Genomic DNA, 18,144 nt, shown 5'->3' with positions numbered 1-18,144 from the left:
ATATATTTGTTAAGAAAACTAACCTATATTAATAACAGTATTTTGTGTGATTAAACCACTGCTTTACAATCTAATTTATGTTATTTATCCCTTCTTACCTTTTGCTTTTCTTTCATATTGGGTAGTGAAAATAAATCAATAATCAGTTTAACAAAGGGTTCTTCACATCTGTTTTTTTAAGCTACGATTTAACTGTCTCAGTGGATTTTGTAATGTGAATTGGAATATTGATAAACTTAGGAAAGGGTCTTCAGCCTGCAAAACCACAGAGAAGTTACTTTGTGCAAAGAAGAATGTCAGTGCTTTTTGGGCAAAGACAGAAGATTAACGTTCTTGCAGTGATATGGCACACTGTAAGCATATTTTGCACATTCTAGCAACAGGAACAGCTTTAAGAAAGGGAATAATTTCAGATAAATTACATTAAGTTTAGAATGAAAACCAGAACATGGATTGTGCTATACTCCAGGTATTTTGGTAAGTTAGCAGTTGAAAACAATTTGGACTAGAATTGACATGCTAACACAGTAATAATAGCAAGAAGGAAGTTTAGATTGCATTAATAGTAGTAAAAACACATTCCTAGATTTCCAGTTGTGTTCTGTCTTCTATCAGTTAATTTTACCTCCTAATCGACCAAACAGATGTGCCAGAGTGATTCTGTACTTGCAGCGAGTCCCTTTAACCTCAGCCCATATCTGTGAGTGTGTTGCTCTGTACCAGACTCTCTTGTAGGACTGTGCAGAGACTGAAAGCAGGATGGGCAGCGAGGGTTTTTACTGTCAAACCCCAGACAGTGTTGTTTATCTTGCACAAATGTGACAGAATAGTAGTTGCTGCATTGTAGTACCCTGTACCTGACAAAACCAGGCTCCTAGTCAATAATGTAAACTTCTGATAGGAGTCATATGGTCTGCTGATTGTGTTCCTGTTAATTTATGGTAATTTTATGATGCCCAAGGAGAAAACTTGCATGCAGTCATATGTACATTAGGACTTCAGGCTTCTTCCTCTGCTAATTTATTCTCAGAGAAAGGTATGTGAAGGTCTGTGGGGTCATGTCTCTACAAGCCAGGAGTCCTTCTCTGGTCCACACAGATAAACTTCTACCTCTCAAAACAGGTAGCCGCATCCAGAGTTGTATTGGAAATGGTCCTTGGCCTGTGTTAACCTCCAAAAAAAGCGTGGCCAGACATTGTTTGTGAGTGCTGTTTGGCCAAGACCACAGCACTGCCAGGAATAATTTAAAAGAGCAGATTTTGAGTGCTGCTGTTGGAGCCTGACTTGTCAAGCTGCTCAGTCCCCTAGTGCATCTGTCCTGGGGTGTCTGCCGGCTATAATTTTCTGGTTGCACCCATGTCTGATCTGTGTCCAAGCTGCAAGGAAAATAGCAGCAAAAGTCAGGCTAAAGGGACTTGTACTCATAGGATGTGATCTTTGTCTATGCTCAATTTATTGACTGAATTCATTATACCAGAATGAAAGTCTTTGTGAGCCAATGTCTTGTAAAACTTGCACAAATAGGCGTTATTGATGCAACTCATTCCTTTGGGCTTGTGATATCATCTCTCTTAGCAGAATTCCCCTTCGGTTCCATCTTCGGAAACTGATGATATTTTACAGCCCAGTGACTCAGGACCACATGCGTGGATTAATAATTGTAGGGCTTTCCGGATATTGCCTGTTAGCCTTCTCTTGTATTCTTTGTGGACAATAGAAAATGTAACCCTTCAGCAAGAATTGCTGAGCTTAGCATGACAACTGAGACTGTCCTACAGAACTGCTCATCTGCAAGTGAGTGAAGTCCCTGAATTTGTGGTAAATATTTTTCTGATCGACTCCTTGTCCCTTAATAAACTGCTAGATATGGTTGAGAAATGTTGAGCAAATGAAGTTGTTTCTCCTCTCCAGGAAGGTTGCATGTCAACTCATTAAAAATACACATATTGCCTTTGGCATGTACATCTGTTGCATTACTGTAATTGTAATAAAAGCTGTGATTAAGAGCAGAAAAGATGGTAAAAGTTTCCTTAAAACTAATACGTCCGTTAAAACAAATCAACCTGCCAGGGATTTGTTACCACATCCAAAGCTTAGTCACAACAATGTTTTTTCTCCTCTGAAAGGAAATGAGATTTGAAAACTTAATTATAGCGGAACTGTAAGACTTAGTGCTGCTCCCATTGAAATCAAGAGTGAAAAGCTCCCTTCAGTGGCAACAGGATCAGGGCCCCTAGCTGAAGGACTCAGTCAGAGGGGTTAGGGTGTTGTGAAGGAAGAATTATATTACCTGTCTATCCAACTGTTTCAAATTAAGTTTGCTCCTGCTTCTTATCCAAACTCATCTTTCCATTGTCCCAACCTTGCAACTGATGGCATGGAGAAGCCCCAGTCAAACAGCAGAAGCTGTTGTGATGACATTGTCCAGAAAGGTAACGTGGTATGAAGTCTTATCCTGAAGGGGAAATAATAGGAGGAGGAGAGACAGCAAGGACTATAAAGAAAATTGATTGTAGGGAAGGATAGGAAGACATAGCTTAAAAATAAAAATAAAGTTGCTAGAATTAAGCAAAGGGGTCTAAAGGCAGCTTGCCTACCTGGATTTTAAACTTCTAGCAAGGGTATTCTGGGGCAGAAAAAGTATTACAGCTAACAAACTGGCATTGAGATACTTGTATTCATGAATGTATGGGATGAATAGACAGAAAAATTGGACCTGAGCGACCATGAGTTATCTGAAATATCATGCTGTTTATTCAGCCTGGCAAAACAAGGATACCCCTATCTAGGACAGCGATGGTTATTCTACAAATCTTGTGTAACTCTTCAGTACTGGAACACTTTGGCACTCTAGCCTGTTGAAATTTGTAAACATTTCTTTGGTGACAGATGCCAGTAGCAGACTTACAGTGACAGTAAACCATTCTATCTACATAGGACAGGATTTATTGTCCACCAGTTTGACTGGCAAACTTCCTCCATTTGTTTCTGTAGAATTTCCACAAAAGCACAGACATTACATAATAGGTAAACACTGCAAGGCTTTTTCGGGAGGCGGGCTCAGGGGTCAGAGGTTAACATCTGGATGACAGGGAAGATACAGATAAGCATAATAGCAAGAAAAACCTCCAACTGGCCCAAAGGGGGTCGTCCTTTGTGATCTTGAACCTGTGACTTCCCTTGAGGAATCTCCCTGTTTATTTAACCTATTCACAGAGCAGGGGACTACAGAAATCTGGGAGGGAGGGAGGGAGGGAGGGAGGAGAAGAACTCCTTTGTTGAATTCAGGCAGGTTGGGGAGGAGGGAACTTAAAAACCCGAAATGAGGATTTCAGAGGTGTTTAGACTATCACACAAGTGAAAGCTGGAGACAGAAAGATTTTCGTTTTATTTTATGAGTCCAAGAGATGTTGTAAGAAGACAAGGAATTAAGATTGAACAGCAGAATTTAGATTCAAACCGTAACATGTTCCAAGTGTGCAGACATTCAGATTTCATGTGTAGTGTTTATATTTCATCCACTTTACAGAGAACAAAGTGCTAAGGCAGTGTTAGGCAATCTACTCTGATGCCTGAGTTAGGAAACTGTATATAGTCCACAATCCTGTGCAGGATGGTTAGATTCCCAGCTATGGAAACCTAGATCACCTCTCTCTGTTGGCTGTACAGGGTAGCAAAATTACATGCTTGGAATGCCGTAGAGGAGAAAGTTTTCTCATAGGATAAAATCTTCAGAACTGGTAAAAAGAGCATCTGTGAAATGAATTTGTATAAAAAGCCAGTGAAATGTAGTCTTCTAGTTGTTGCAGACCACTATGGAAATGGAATATAAGCTTTACATTAACTGAGTTATTATAAAATTTCATCTCCAGGGAGCCAACTGGCAAATTTTATTCTACATTTGAATTATTCCCACCTTGGGAGTTCTCATGTCCTGAGATCTGCTTCTATTCTAATTCTCTCTTCTTAAACAAGGAGATGTTAAATATGACACTAAGCATAGTCTTCATCTGCCCATGTGTAAACATCATGCTGTCCAAATAGTTGGCATCTAAAGCAGGTCAGGTGAATCGCACCCTACAGATGACTTTTCTTTACAGACTGCAAAGGGACCCTATCTCTGCTAGGCACCTAAACTTAGAGGAGATAAATCCCTCTCTGCATCTACTGGCTGTTCATTTTGCAGCTGAGATCAACAATCAATGGGATCAGAATTGTACCCTTGCTGCTGGAAGGAAAGGCAGATATCCCCACGCTCTGACTGCGTTACAATTTATAACTGCTGGTTTCTAGCGATAGTCTTGTCATTTGCTTCCTACCTTATTTGAAAACTCATTTCACTTATTCAGCCCCGCTTCCTGACGACTAAAACAGGAAATTTTTGGAGAATTCTATTGTGAGGCTAAACTGCTGTAGAAAAACCCATCTAACTAAAATGTTCAGGTAAGGACACTGTGTGGTGTTATTTTCATGACACACATGAACCGCTCCAACTATGCAACTGATATTTTTTGGAGCTAAAAATGACTGTTTAAAGTATTAGATCAGTATTTAATAAGTGAATTCACATGAAATGATGAAATCAGAGCACTTTGCCCACCCAGCTTCTAATCAGTACTTTAGAAAGCTGTATAATAGCTTATTTTTATAGCTGAAGTTTTATAGCTACAGTTTAATTTACTTTTATTTCTGTTTTGCAAAAAACGGTGTTCTTTTCTTACACTGAAATGAAAATTTAACTCCTAAAAGCAGTAGAAGATACGATGAGCACCTCTAAATCCATCATGAAACGCAGTGCTCTTTTGGTTGGAGTTGTATGGAACTGTATGGCTCTCCATTCAGGCATGTAAGGCCAAGGAGCCATTGCATATTCTGCTTTTTCATCTTGATTTAGGGATCTGTGGTTTTTTTTGATTACCAACAATTTGTGCAATATTAGTCAAATTTATCTGATTACTTTCCATAAGTCTATCTAGGTCATCTCATTTCAAACACATTTTAAGAAGAACCTGACATTCAAGACAGTGAGCATCAGTGAGCATTGCTCAAGTCAAGCCATGAGTTATTGCCCAGCATCCCATAGCTGATCACTAGCAGAACTGTACATAAATGTACATCCCAAGGCAACATTTTAGTTACCTAATCTGCTTAACCATTAATTTAACCTTATAAATGTATATAGATATCTTAGTCATGAGAAACTTGCACAAACCACATCAGCTAGACAGGCTGATGTTCGTGCACTGCATTTTAAAGTAGAGTCGGAAACTGAAACCACAGAGGATTTGAAGTATTATCTTGCAAACTGACACCTATGTTTTTCATAGCAGTCATGAAAAAAGCTTTCCTTCCCCCTGCCACTGGACAACTGTGCAGATGAGTAAATTTTCAAGTTAATTTTTTCAGTACACAATTTAAAGGATTGATTAAAAGAATTGATTTATTTTTTCTTCTGATGTAAGTAAGTTTTAAATAACTTCTGGCTCTAATGAAGAAATCATTCCAAAGGTATTTTTTATTATTTTTATAACTAAATATGTATAGAATTTCAGAGTTGATTTATAGCTAGACAAAATTTCAGCACAGAAATTACCAGCATGATGAGTAAATTATAACTACATAAAGTAAATAAGCTTATATCTGGACATAACAGTATAGCATATCACAGGTAGGCAACAAAGATGAAGCTCAGCAGGTATCCTCTCATCTTTCTATATGCATTCTTTGATACTCAATGGTTCATAGAGAGGTCAAAACGATAGAGCAGACAACCTTCCTCCTTCTCACTAGTTTCTAAGTGGTATCCACATCATTTCCTGAAATCAGGTAACTCTACAGCGCTCTCTTACAAGATGCTTTTTGCCTGTATTTGAATTTGCTTCTGCCCAGGGTCAGAAGGCTGCTGTAGGCAGCCCACCAGTCCGACCCAGCGTGCTAAATCTTCTGATCCTGCAGAGTTTCTCTGCAGGCTCCTGTGTGCTGTCACAGCTGAGCCCTATCCACTTCTGACATTTTAAGTGATGATCGTAATATGTATTTCTGCAAAGTGTTTAAGAGAGTGTTTCCTTACCTGTGGAAACACAGTAATATTTTATCACCTGCTTTGCAGGAAAAGGGGCCAAAGAATAACAGCCTTTAATATTTTCATGTTTCCTCTGCTACTGTTTATTTTCCTGTGCGATGCCTGACTAAAATGTTTGTTTAATGTTGTCGGACAACTCACCTTACCAAGGCAGCACTTAAGCTGACGGAAAAAGCTCACATCTGCTTTATTCTTTCTGCGAGTGAACTAAAGTTTTCCTTATTTAAAAGTAGGATGCTCATATTAAATTACTGGTGGAAGGCAATGACTTTTATGTATTTATAGTCCTATTTATTTTTTAAAGTCAATCTGCTTCATAATTTACCCCACTTCCAAAAGAAAGAAAGACATTTAACAAGGACTTTTATTACTTGCGAAAGCTTTTACTTTCCTGTGAAAACCTTGTGAAAATAATAGTAATAATGTGGAAATTTCTCATTGGTTTTATTTCTTTTAATTATTCCTCCTTTTCTTCTTGGGGGAAAAACCCAACGTAAAAGACTCCCATCATAAATATTACTCATAAGGCGTGAATGTTTGGATAGCGGAGCTGCTGATCATTTCCATGAAATGTGAGGCACTGTTGGGATTTGCTTTGGGAAGGGGAGATTGTTTATTCACCCCGGTGGGGTTTCATCCCTAGGGATATGATTTACTCCCACAGATTTGCAACGAGTCTAACAATACACTGCAAACGGCATGAAAAAGGAAAGGGTAACATCAACAAAGCCAAAAGGATGTTGAAAATAACTATATGCCAGTTAAATGGTACCAGCTACATTTCCTTTCCGCTAGCCACTGTCAGATGCAGTCATCTGTGTGTTGGTACTTTATTTCCCCTAGTCCCACTACAAAAACCCCTGGATTCAGGGGAAAGATCCCCTTCCACAGTAGACTCATGCCTTTTGTCTAAGAAGTGTCTGTCTAAATTTTTCAAGAAATAGAGCTCCTAGATCTGTCATAACTTGTGTTTGCTGGTTAGGAGTTTACCTTGATCCATAAGTCCTTTCTGAAATTAAAGTATATATTCTGCGATCAATCTCTGTAGTCCCAACAGAGCACTGAAGCATGTGCTAAAGCCATACCTATGGGTGGACTGCAGACACTGTCTTGGAGTAGTTTTTTTGGAGATTAACATTTACAAAGCTGCTAACTAGTGCAATACCTGTTATTCCATGCAACTAAAGGAAACACCAGTCTCTGTGTAATTGCTTCAGTCACATATTGCAGTATTTCAATCTGTTTTGCCAATACTGCTTGTCAGGAAAATGTCAACCAGTGTTCATTGTCTGCCCTTCTTAACTCTTTAACATGATGATATTATCAAGGTTAAAATTCAGTAGAGTCTTCATGGGTCTATGGAGGAAATGCTGGTTATCTTGAGAAATCCAAGTGGTGCAAGAGATTAGTTACTGGTTAGAGTAATAGCTGACAGTATTTACAATGAATTTTAAAATCAGTGGTTTTATCTTTAGCAAAGAGTGATGCAAAGTTCACTTTTTGTACCAATCAAATCCAGTGCACCCGAGAGGGACTTCACGCCATTCAGAGGACAGTGTGGTGCAGTTGTTGAACTCCATCAGGGTTCCTCAAGGAAGGGGCAAATCCAGAAAAACCCTTAAACTGAGCTGCATAAAGCTGCTCACATGTTCAAACATGTGTCTAGGAGAGCATATTAACTCCCACTAGAGCCCAGGCAGGGAGCACAGCATGGAGATGCTAACTTGATGCATACACTGCCTGTCCTTGGGGACTGAGGACCACCTACACCAGACCCTTCTGTGCCCCTCTTAGACAAGAAGAGAGCAGATGACCAAAAATCTGGACTATAGCAGAAATCTTATCATCATGGCCAACTGCCAGGGTTTATGAGAGCTTAAACTGGAGATTTCTCCAGCTAAGGGGTAGTTCTATCATTTGAAGATAATGGGAGTTACTCCCAAGCAATCTTGGGCAGGATAAAGCCCATTAGACATTTGGTTTCCATCACACCTCACTTCTTCTGCTTGTGTTTCATTACACGAAGTAAAGGAGTGTTTTTCACACTCCTTAACAAAGCATCTATTGTTTGTAAAACACTCGGATATAATTGTTTGAATAACTTTTGTTTATTTTTGCCTTCAACCCTCCTGCTATGCTTTCTCAAGCACAGCTGACTGATTTTCATGTGTAGTTCTGATCTTCCTGCAACTTGAATACCAAGCAGATTAAAGACGTCCGTTCATAACAAATGCGGCTATTTTCTGCCTATTGTGTTGATCGTGATTATATATTAATTGGGTATGTTTTCATTCCAAATTCAATTGTAAACTGAACCAGAACCCAAAGTCAATGTTTACATCTTGTAAGCCGCTAAACATCAACATTTTATCTAATGTGTGTGTGCATGTGTGGAAGCACATGTTCCTTGCTTTAGTCATCCTTGATACTAAGCAGTTCCTTCTGTTTGATGTTTTTAAACAATGTTATACGATATTTCCAAGATTGCTGTTGGCAATAATTACCAGTAGAAAATATGTTTTCCCCATAGGAAATTACACTGCTGTTTGGTATTATTAGTTCGTACCACCGTGTTCTGAGTCTTTCTGAGGAATGACAGAGATTGCTTCCTTAAGAGCAAAGGATAAACTGGAAAGGAAACTAGTGTTACACTCCTCTGAAGACCCTTGCAATAAGATAGGCAACTTACCAGGAAAAAAACTCTGACCAGATAGTAGTATGTTCCCTGAGGATAATGTGTTTTCAAAAGCTCAGCCTACTTTTTGCAGGGAATTTCAGTTTAGCATGAGGATCCAATCCAGAACTGATTAATCATTTTGCAATTTAAGCACTTTCACTGTAGAGTTGAGAGGACTTTTGAAAGAGTCATATATTACATGTCAAGATGCAGATGAGCTCTGTTGCACTATGAAAATACTAGCCTTTGGCAAGCATCTTCCCATTTAAATTAAATCATTTTCTTTTCTTCTATGCTCTGTCCTCCCCCAGAACGAGGAGCAAACCTCCATGCAAATTTGCAATTCCTTGTGATACAGCCATGGATTTATAAATAGACTGTAAAACCTGTAGGACAGAAGTGATATTTTTCCAAATAGTTTGAATAGCCTCTGACACACTGAAAGCCAAACCCCAGACTGTGACCTTTAGCACTCCCACCTAATTTGTGCACCTAATTCATAGTTAGAAAAATGATCTGATCAGGTAGTAAGTTTTCAGTTAGGACTCTTCTCTTTTGCTACATTTAACAGCAAATTGTCAATCTACTTGTATATTGTCCAGTTTATCTTTAAAGAGACCAGGAATGGGAATTAAAACGTGCCAATGTTTTACATATTTTAAAACATTTCTCAAGTATTTCATAATACCAGATTATTGTGAAATTATCCGGCTGCCAGGCAAATTTACTAAGGGAGGCCTCAGTGAAGCATTCTGTGAGAGGGAGACCAAGAATTTGTGGAGGTTCTTCGGAAGTCCCTTGTGTGACATGAGAAAGAATCATTTCAGGTTTTTCTATGTTTAACACTGCCAGTACCTGACAAAATGCAGTCTTTACTGCAGTCCTTAGCCAACACAAATAATAATTTAAAGTAATAGCAATAAGGAATTAAATGGCAAATAGTGAAACAGCAGATGCATTCTGTGAAAAATAAATGACAGTAAATGATAGTTTGCCAAGGCAGAGCATCAGAAATGTCCTGGGAAACTGCAGTCAATATGAGAAAGAAGGATGTATGGGAGCAAACTACAGATAGTGAAAAACTGTTACAACTAATGACAGTGGAATGAGGTTGCTTGGTTTCAACAGGCATTAAGACATGACAATTAAAACCACTGTGCTTCTTCAAAAGAATATTTTCAAGTATGCATGGGTGTACAGGGGCTCGATCACTGTCAGTCAGATCAACATCATAGGGGCTTTAGTTTCCGCAAGCATGAAGAAATGATTAATAGCAAAACATTTAGTAAAGAAGGCTTGAGGAAGAGTTTATGAGGAAAGATAAGTATACATATGTAATACATATATATAGTATAGAGCAGGAGTGCCCTCCTGAAGAGTGTGAAATTAAGACAAACAAATAAATTTGTAAGAGATTACAGTAACATTGCAAAGAATATAGCAGCTGAGCAAGGTAATGTGCAGGTGATGTAAATTCCAAAAATATGGAAAATGAAGTAGTGTCACAAGCCTTTGTAAATTAGTTAATTGGTGTAACAGACATAGGTGGGATAACAAGCAGAACTAGAATACCAATGCTAAGGGATATAGCTTGCTTAGGAAAGAAGGGCACAGAGAAAGGAGGAGGACAGACTGACTTGTTCTGACATCCCAATGCTAAGGACAGGGAGACATCTTGAATATTATGTCCAACAAACCAGGGCAGACAGATCCATGAGGCTCTTTCTGAGAAACATCTGAGCCATCTGAAGTACATTATTTCATATGCTTGACTTGACGTCTGTAGAAGAAGGAATACGGCAACACAGACACTGTCAAGCTAGCTCTCATAAGGTGTTGTTTTCTTTTTTCTTTCCTTTTTTATAATATATAAAAAGTGGTGAAAGCAACTGGTAGAAAATATGCTGGATACAGAGAATTTGAAGGTGAAAAGCAGATCGGCTGAATGTACTGAGGGTAACATTTCTGCTAGAACAGAAATACTTACATGTCTACAGCAGAAAGCTGAGATTCATCTCAATTAATTCCCTTAAAATTCTGTCATTGTCAGTGGAGAGATATAGGTAACGTTCCTGTAATATGTCTAGGTGACTACTTGAGGGTGAGATAAATTGTCTTCTTTACAGTGTGAAGGGAGATAAATTAAGCCTTCAAAATCCACATTTACTTATATGAATCCCATGACAGATACTGAAATATGATGATCTTCAAGGAAAAAGTAAATAAATTAGAATTGTTTAGACTAAACAAGAAACAAAAAAGCATGGTAAGAGTTTTCAAGTAAAGAATAATCATTTAATGTCCATGGTAGACAACATAATGTGTAACAGTAGATTCAGATTAGACTTTAGTTAATGATGAGAAAGGAATTCTTGACTGGATTTCATGGGAAGATAATGAAACTTCCATCATGTGTGCTTTCTAAGAACAGGATGAGCAAATATCTGCTGAAAATGGCATCAATATCATTGATATTCCCTTAGACCATTGGAGAAAATTTCCAGCCCCTACGATTTCATTCACTTTAAAGATGCAAGAGTAGCATCCAGAATTTCAGAACTTCAACAAGAGACAACATGGTAAGAACCAAGCAAAACTGATGAACTACAGATACAACACAGAATGTTTGAGAAAAATAAACTATAGAAAAAAAAATGTCAGGTAATAGTTGAAAACAGACCTGAGAGTTCAGAAAATGCCAGAATGCAGATTCATTCTGAATTGCAGATTGGATGTAGGGTACAGAAAATGTTATGCCAGGAGCTGCCAAAGGTGGCTCTGGTTACTGATAGAAATAAGCTAAATGAGTGCAGGACTTGTAGTAGCATTGGAGTACGATCTTCCATACTGTTTAATGAATTTTCTGGTGTGGTTTTGGCCTGCTCCAACAGGATTCTCCTAGTATTCAAGCCTTAGGGCCAGAGAAGAAAGAGTTCCTGATTCCATCTGGTATAATGGTGCAGATACAGCCCAGAATTGTACCTCCAAAAGCTGTGGAAGTTTGATTGTTGGAAAGCAGTTGTGAGAAAACACAACAAACAAACACAAACAAGTTTGACTGGAAATTGCCAAAGCAGAAGCTGAGAAATTGGTAAGACAAAGAAGACGGAGCATTTAATGTTCTGAGGGGTAAGATAGAGTAGGAAAGGCATTTTACAAAGGTATTGACCAAAAAGTAAAAAGAGGAAAGGCTATCAACAGCAAGCCAGTGTGGAAATGTGTTTTTACGGAGTGCAAAGAATGGTAGAGCAGAAAAGAACCAAGGGTTCTTTTATCCAGAAATAGGAGGCAGGTGAGGGAGGTCAGGAGGAATGGTGGAAACTTGCCATGATGCAGGGTCTCAGAATACCAGACTGAAGTACTGAGAACAGCCACAGTGATGAGGATCAGTGAGCTCTGGACTGTGTTGGGCTGAGATTGTTTCTGCTATGGAGAAAGAGGAAGATACAGATACAGAAGGGCAATGAGCGAAAGCATCCAGAAATACCCAGGTGATCAACCTGAATATTCAGTGGTAAAGAGGCATCTGGCAGTCAGGTGGGGCTGGATGTTCCAGCAAAGCTTCAAGGTGTCCTGTTTTCTTAAATATATTTGCAAACTCCTGCAGTTATGGCTAAGGAAAATTTAAATTCTTGGTGAAAGTAAGAAGACACTTTAGTGTACGGTAGCCTGAGAAAGACAGCATAGGAAGTCCTTCTCCACTCTATTTGTGTGCTTATGGAGTTGGCTGGTCAAAAAAATGCATTAGTGAAGCCTGATGAAGGTAAGGCTGTAGTCTACTTTTCTTCTGAATTTGTCCACTCTGGAAAATCACATAGCATGTTCTTCCAAAGTTAATGCTGTTGAAATTTCACTGTCTAGACCTTGAAGTAAAAAATTGGCTTCGTATTTCTCCTTGTACCCATTCCAGAGCATAGCTCCTACTAAGTTACAAAATAGAGCAATATTTTGATGTGTGGGACTTAATAAATTTACACCTACGGCCATAATCTTGTTGATAGAGTCAACATAATCTAAAGCAAACAGCAGTAGGGAAATGAAGTGACTTTGGGTAACCCTTTGTAGTCTAATGTTTACTTTGTTCTGGTGAACAAGCTATTAAAGAATGTGTTTGCATCCATTATAGTGTCCGGATTGGGGCTATCTTTATAACCACTTATTTTTGCTGAAAGGGAACTATTCTGATTATTTCCATAAATGCTTAGACAATTAAGTTGAAAGGGTTTGGTTGGATTGTTGTTTTCTTTATTGTTGATGGTGGTGGTGGCGGTGGTAGTGGTGGTGTTTTTTTGTTTTGTTTTGTCTGTTTGTTTTTTGTACTATCCCTGCTGTTTCATTAGTATGGCATCACTTTCTGTCTATTCTTTCTGTCACTGTAAATTCATCTCTTTAGCTCAGCAAAGAATACAATATTGTTTTTTATGTAATTAAGATACTGACTACAGCTCAAAAGCACATAGTTATGCCACCACAACAGACCTGATTTTTAAATAATTAGGGTCATGTATGGCTCTGAAAGTTTATCAGAGTTAAGTCTGATATACTGAACCTGAAATTTTACGGGTATGTACAACCATGTGTAAGTCATCCTTTTAAGGTTTCTTTTGACACAGACAACTGCGTCTGTATCGAAACATAGTTGTCTTTATGGAGTATCTTGAATTTCCACAGATAGCATATTATGACCCCTTTGTTTCCAGTGTGATTTTACAATTAATCTAGCCCTAATCTAATCTTCTTCTTGCAAATAAGGAAGCAAATGATCTTTGGATATTCAGCAAACAAGCAAGAAGTTTAAAGACTTGAGGAAAAAACACATACTTCAGTGTAAGTACAGGAAATCTCTGTCTTGCTTCAAGATTCAAGTACAAAAACCAAGTTTATCTGTCCCAGGTTAGAATCATGTTTCTTCCCTGAAATTAGCACAGTTTTCCAGGTTCCAGCAAAAATCTGTTGATATCCAAATAGTCAACTAACAATGTATTGGTTCAGGATTTAGTTCTAAAATCTTTACAAAGTAATAATAATGCTGCTAGACATATGTTTCTTCAAAATCAGGGAATCTTTTATTTCATATTTTATTTGTTTGACTGCATTGTGGATACATCAGTCTGCTTGAGCTCAATAGGTACAGGTATTCATCTAACAACTGGCTAATTGAATTGGTGGTTAAATAACCCTAAGCACTGAAAAGCTTGATTGATTTCGGTCATTATTGTTTGTGAAAACTAATAATTTAGTTGAAGGATATTAAGTCCTTGCTGTGACACTTTGGGTTAAAGAGCTACCAATGATATAAAGCACTCTTTTCTTTTCTGGATCCTTGATTTGAGCCCAATCAGTGTTCCTCTATCACAAAACCACCACAAATAAATCAAACACATTTTGGCACAGTTTGTCGTCTCTGCTTAGCAAATTTATGAGACTAAACTGACACTGATCCTTAATCACCTTTAATCCATGGAGAGGGAATGATCCTACTAGGGCAGGAGAAAGGTCATTGGCAGGATCATGGGGAGAAAGTAAGTTGGCAGTTAATTTCATAAACCTGACCTGGGAGTAAATGAAAGGCTTCCATTTTCAGGTTAATCTGTGAAGCACTGTGTATAAAAGGTTTGCATATAAAGAAACTAGGATATTTTGAGAAGGTTTTTATGTCTTAAAAGTGTGGTAAACATGGTGTTTGTCTGGTAAAACTTGGATTTCACTTTTAGGCTGTTAGGCCTTTTAGTTTATGATAGTTATGTAAATAACAATATATTTTTTCATTAATAAATGTTAATTACTTAATTATGAATACAGGACATAGCAGTAGTTTAAATGAAATCAACTGTATAAGAAAGGACTGGGGGTTCTATGACTGTCTCCATGCACATTGGCCAGTTTCTGTAGGCTTGCAACCACTTTTTTTTTTTGTTTGTTTGTTTTTTTGACAAGTACTTTTACTTTCCTAGTGAAAAATGTGAAAAAATAATGAATATTTACAGAGGCCCAGACCCTGCAAAGATTGGTGTAATGTGTTCCACTTTCCATGCTTTGGATTATCCCAGTGAGTCAGGCCTTGCCATCATGTATCAATCCTGCATAAGTACAGGTGTAAAGGAATGGGATTAGACTAAGAACTTTCAGAAAAAAAAATGCTAAAATTGGCCTTAGACTGTGAAACTGGATAAACAAATGGAATAAGAGAAAATACTCTGGCAGGAAAAACTAAAGAACTTCTATAGCTTCATCTTTCAGAAGTGCTAGGCTGATTCAAGACGAAGTCTTGGAGCTTGTTTGGATTCAAGACCAAGTCAAGGAGCTTGTTTCCTAAATAAAGAATTTAGAGGTGCAGGGCTTTTGCCATGCATGCAGAGGATGAGAAAAGAGTGAACTTTGCTCCTTTCTTCCAGGTCTCTTCAGGAGAGGAGTGGCAAGTCTTGTATCCTCAGTGGATGGAGATTGTCATATCTCTCCTGAACTTTCATCCCACATTCAGTCTTACCTTTCACATGTAATGATTTTTCAGAATACTAACTTTGATCTTACATTCTCTTTATTAAACCCCGGATAATTTCTCTATTCACTACGTAGTGAGATACAGTGGTGAATGCCAAACACAAAATCTACATTTCCCACGTTTTCAGCACGGACATCAAGGTGACAACTTCAGTACATCTTGCACATGGTCCGTTATGGAAATTTCCCATGCTGGCATTTTGAGCCAGGGTCCTACAGGCTGCTGGATGTGCTGTATTTTGTGCAGTCACTAATTCTGCAAATTTCAATGAGACTCCTTCATCATTCAGGTTGTTCAGCACATGGGCTTGGGGTTGCTTTTGTGGTTGCATTTTATGTTGTACTTGAAATCATGACAAAACCAACAAACATTTTTCTAGGTTGTAGGACTTCTGATAGTGATTCTGAGAATCATAAGAGATTTTCAGTAAAGACAAGCATTAGCACTTGTTGGAAGGTTTTCCAGAGCCTGTAACACCATGTTACAAGCACTGACAAGATGATCTCATAAGGAGACCTTCCTCTGCATAGACTGAGGAAGCATTTCAGAAGCCATTCATTTTGCATGTCTCGGCTTCTGATTGTGCCCAGTTTACAGACGGATTTTCAAAGCTGCTAAAATACTCAAACAGTCCCTGGGAGCCCTTTAAAATGGCTTTATAATTATGCACGAAAAGTGAGAGAATTTTTCTGAGTTACTTCCTTTGAAAAAGAAGCTAAGAATTCATGAAATGTCAGAATAGCCTTTTTTTTTTTTTTTTTTTTTTTAATAGGAAAGAGCTAAATATTCAAAAAATGCCAAGGTTAGCAGAGTATAGTGTTAGGAAATAGCAGAGAGATTTCTCCCTGAACTTGTGACTTAGCTTTTGAGAAAAATAGCTTTTCTGAAGTAGCCCAGTTTGACATTCCACAGCAGCAAGAGGGAAGAAAATTACTGTTCCTGCTCTGGAACGGTATCTCTTTCCATTTGGTTTTAGTCATTAAGCATTTGTCAATGTAATGTGGATTAAAGGGAAGCAATAAACTTGGGATATCTTGACTTTAATAAGGATTTTTACACTGTCTCCCGTTGTATCCTGATAAAAACATTCAGGAATTATGACATACCTGAAACAACTGCTAGACAGCTGTGTGGAAAAGAGGATTCAGGAGGATTTTTGAAACTGGAAAGATGTAGCTAGAAAGGTTTTGTAACAGTCTTACCTTCATTCCTTTACCTGTCAATAGTTTTGTTAGGGATCTCACTGGTGGAATACCATGTATGTTTACTGACCATATGATGCTAGAAGACACTGCACATTTGTTGGAGAGAGATGGGATCAGCATTCAAAATGACCTTCAGATAAAACAAAGAGAAATAGTTGGGGAGCAGGTAGAACTGAATCCTGTCCTTCTTTGAAGATCCAGGCTGTTCTGGACATAAGTTTGGATGGTGAATCACTGGTTAACCAGCACGTTTTCAGGAAAAGATCCTGGGAATGTCATAGGACACAAGTTGATGTGGTTTAACTTGCTGCGCTGTCAAGAGGCAGATGTGACTGTGATACCTATGAAGAGGTGCATCAGCTGAAGGAGCTACAGCTCTGCTGTTGAACAAAGATAGACTCTCCAGCATAAACTGACGTACTGTGTCAGTAGAATTAGAAAGGAATATGAGCCATTGTACGTATCCAGAAAAAGCCAAGCAAGAATGGCAGAGGCCCTAGAGAACAGTACCTGAAAGGAAAGATTGATAAAAGTATAAATTACCTGCCCTTCACAACTATTTGCTCGAAGATTACTTGCATTAACTGTACCTACTGTTAGAGGAGCTCAGGGCAAGATGCTCAGATGGGAATGCCTACATGGCAAATAAGTGTGCTTATCAGTTTCCTGTGGCAGTAAGGTTCATAGTTAATGGTGTATGACATTAAAGAAGTACTTCCTTTTATTGTTTTGCATTTTAATGGATTGTGCTGTAAGACGGAAAAACAGCATATCATGAGTATTGTGAATGCATTGATAACAACATGTCTTTAATTGTATTTCTCTGACTGCACCACCATTCTTAATTTTGCAGTATCCCACAGAGGCTGGGACTGTCAGTGTACACACTGCTTCAGATGTGGTCATGTTGTGTGATTTATATAGTGGTACTGCAGAATTCTTTATTGTCATCTTCCTATTATTTATGAAACATAATGTATGATTTGATTGTATTTTTGAGTAAAACACACAGTGAACAGCAGTCATCTTAGCAGTCTCTGAATTTCTGATTCCTTTACTTGCATTAATTTAGAAGCTTTTAAGGTAAAAGAATATTTTGAGTCTTTCCACATGTATATTACTTAACATATCTTGAATTTGCACTTCTTATACTAGTGAATTGATTTCTTCTCTCTCCTCTTTAGCTCCCTTCTACATTTCTCACTGCCTGGTCCCCACAAACTGACTAGCATTGTATCCTGTGCAAATGCTGTTAGTACACTACTTGTCCCATCAATAAACAATTAAAATAAATTAAAAGTAACACATGACATAAATATGAAGCTGTACTAGAAGCTCAGGCCAGGACTCATCCCACATCAGTTTAGACACTTAATTCAAATTGGGTTGGTTGAGGTCTGAAGTCCTTGTCAGTGAAAAGTCATCTTGAAAGGTAATTTAATCCACACCATAAATGATCAAATCAGCAGCTGTGTTCAATGATTATTCACAGATTTTAGTGATAATCACTATTTAAACATATTTGTGATGAATCTAGACCCTATTCCTCTCTGTGATGAAAGCCATCTAATCTAATCTAATCTAATCTAATACTAATATTTTTTCTTTTCTTCAGGACTATTTCTTAATCCATTACAACCTTTCATTTTACAGCTATTTAGCTTCAACTACAGTTTAT

General features: G+C 38.0%; 1 protein-coding gene across 2 annotated transcripts in view; it reads left to right on the top strand.

Moving 5' to 3' along the window:
• LDAH (lipid droplet associated hydrolase) overlaps positions 1 to 18,144 on the top strand; it is a 117,969-nt gene that overhangs the window by 81,891 nt on the left and 17,934 nt on the right. The window lies entirely within an intron of this gene.

The sequence above is a fragment of the Aythya fuligula genome, chromosome 3 (assembly GCF_009819795.1).
Source record: "Aythya fuligula isolate bAytFul2 chromosome 3, bAytFul2.pri, whole genome shotgun sequence".
Lineage (NCBI taxonomy): Eukaryota > Metazoa > Chordata > Aves > Anseriformes > Anatidae > Aythya > Aythya fuligula.
Note: the sequence above shows the minus strand (reverse complement) of the source record. Positions and strands in the feature narration are given on the sequence as shown.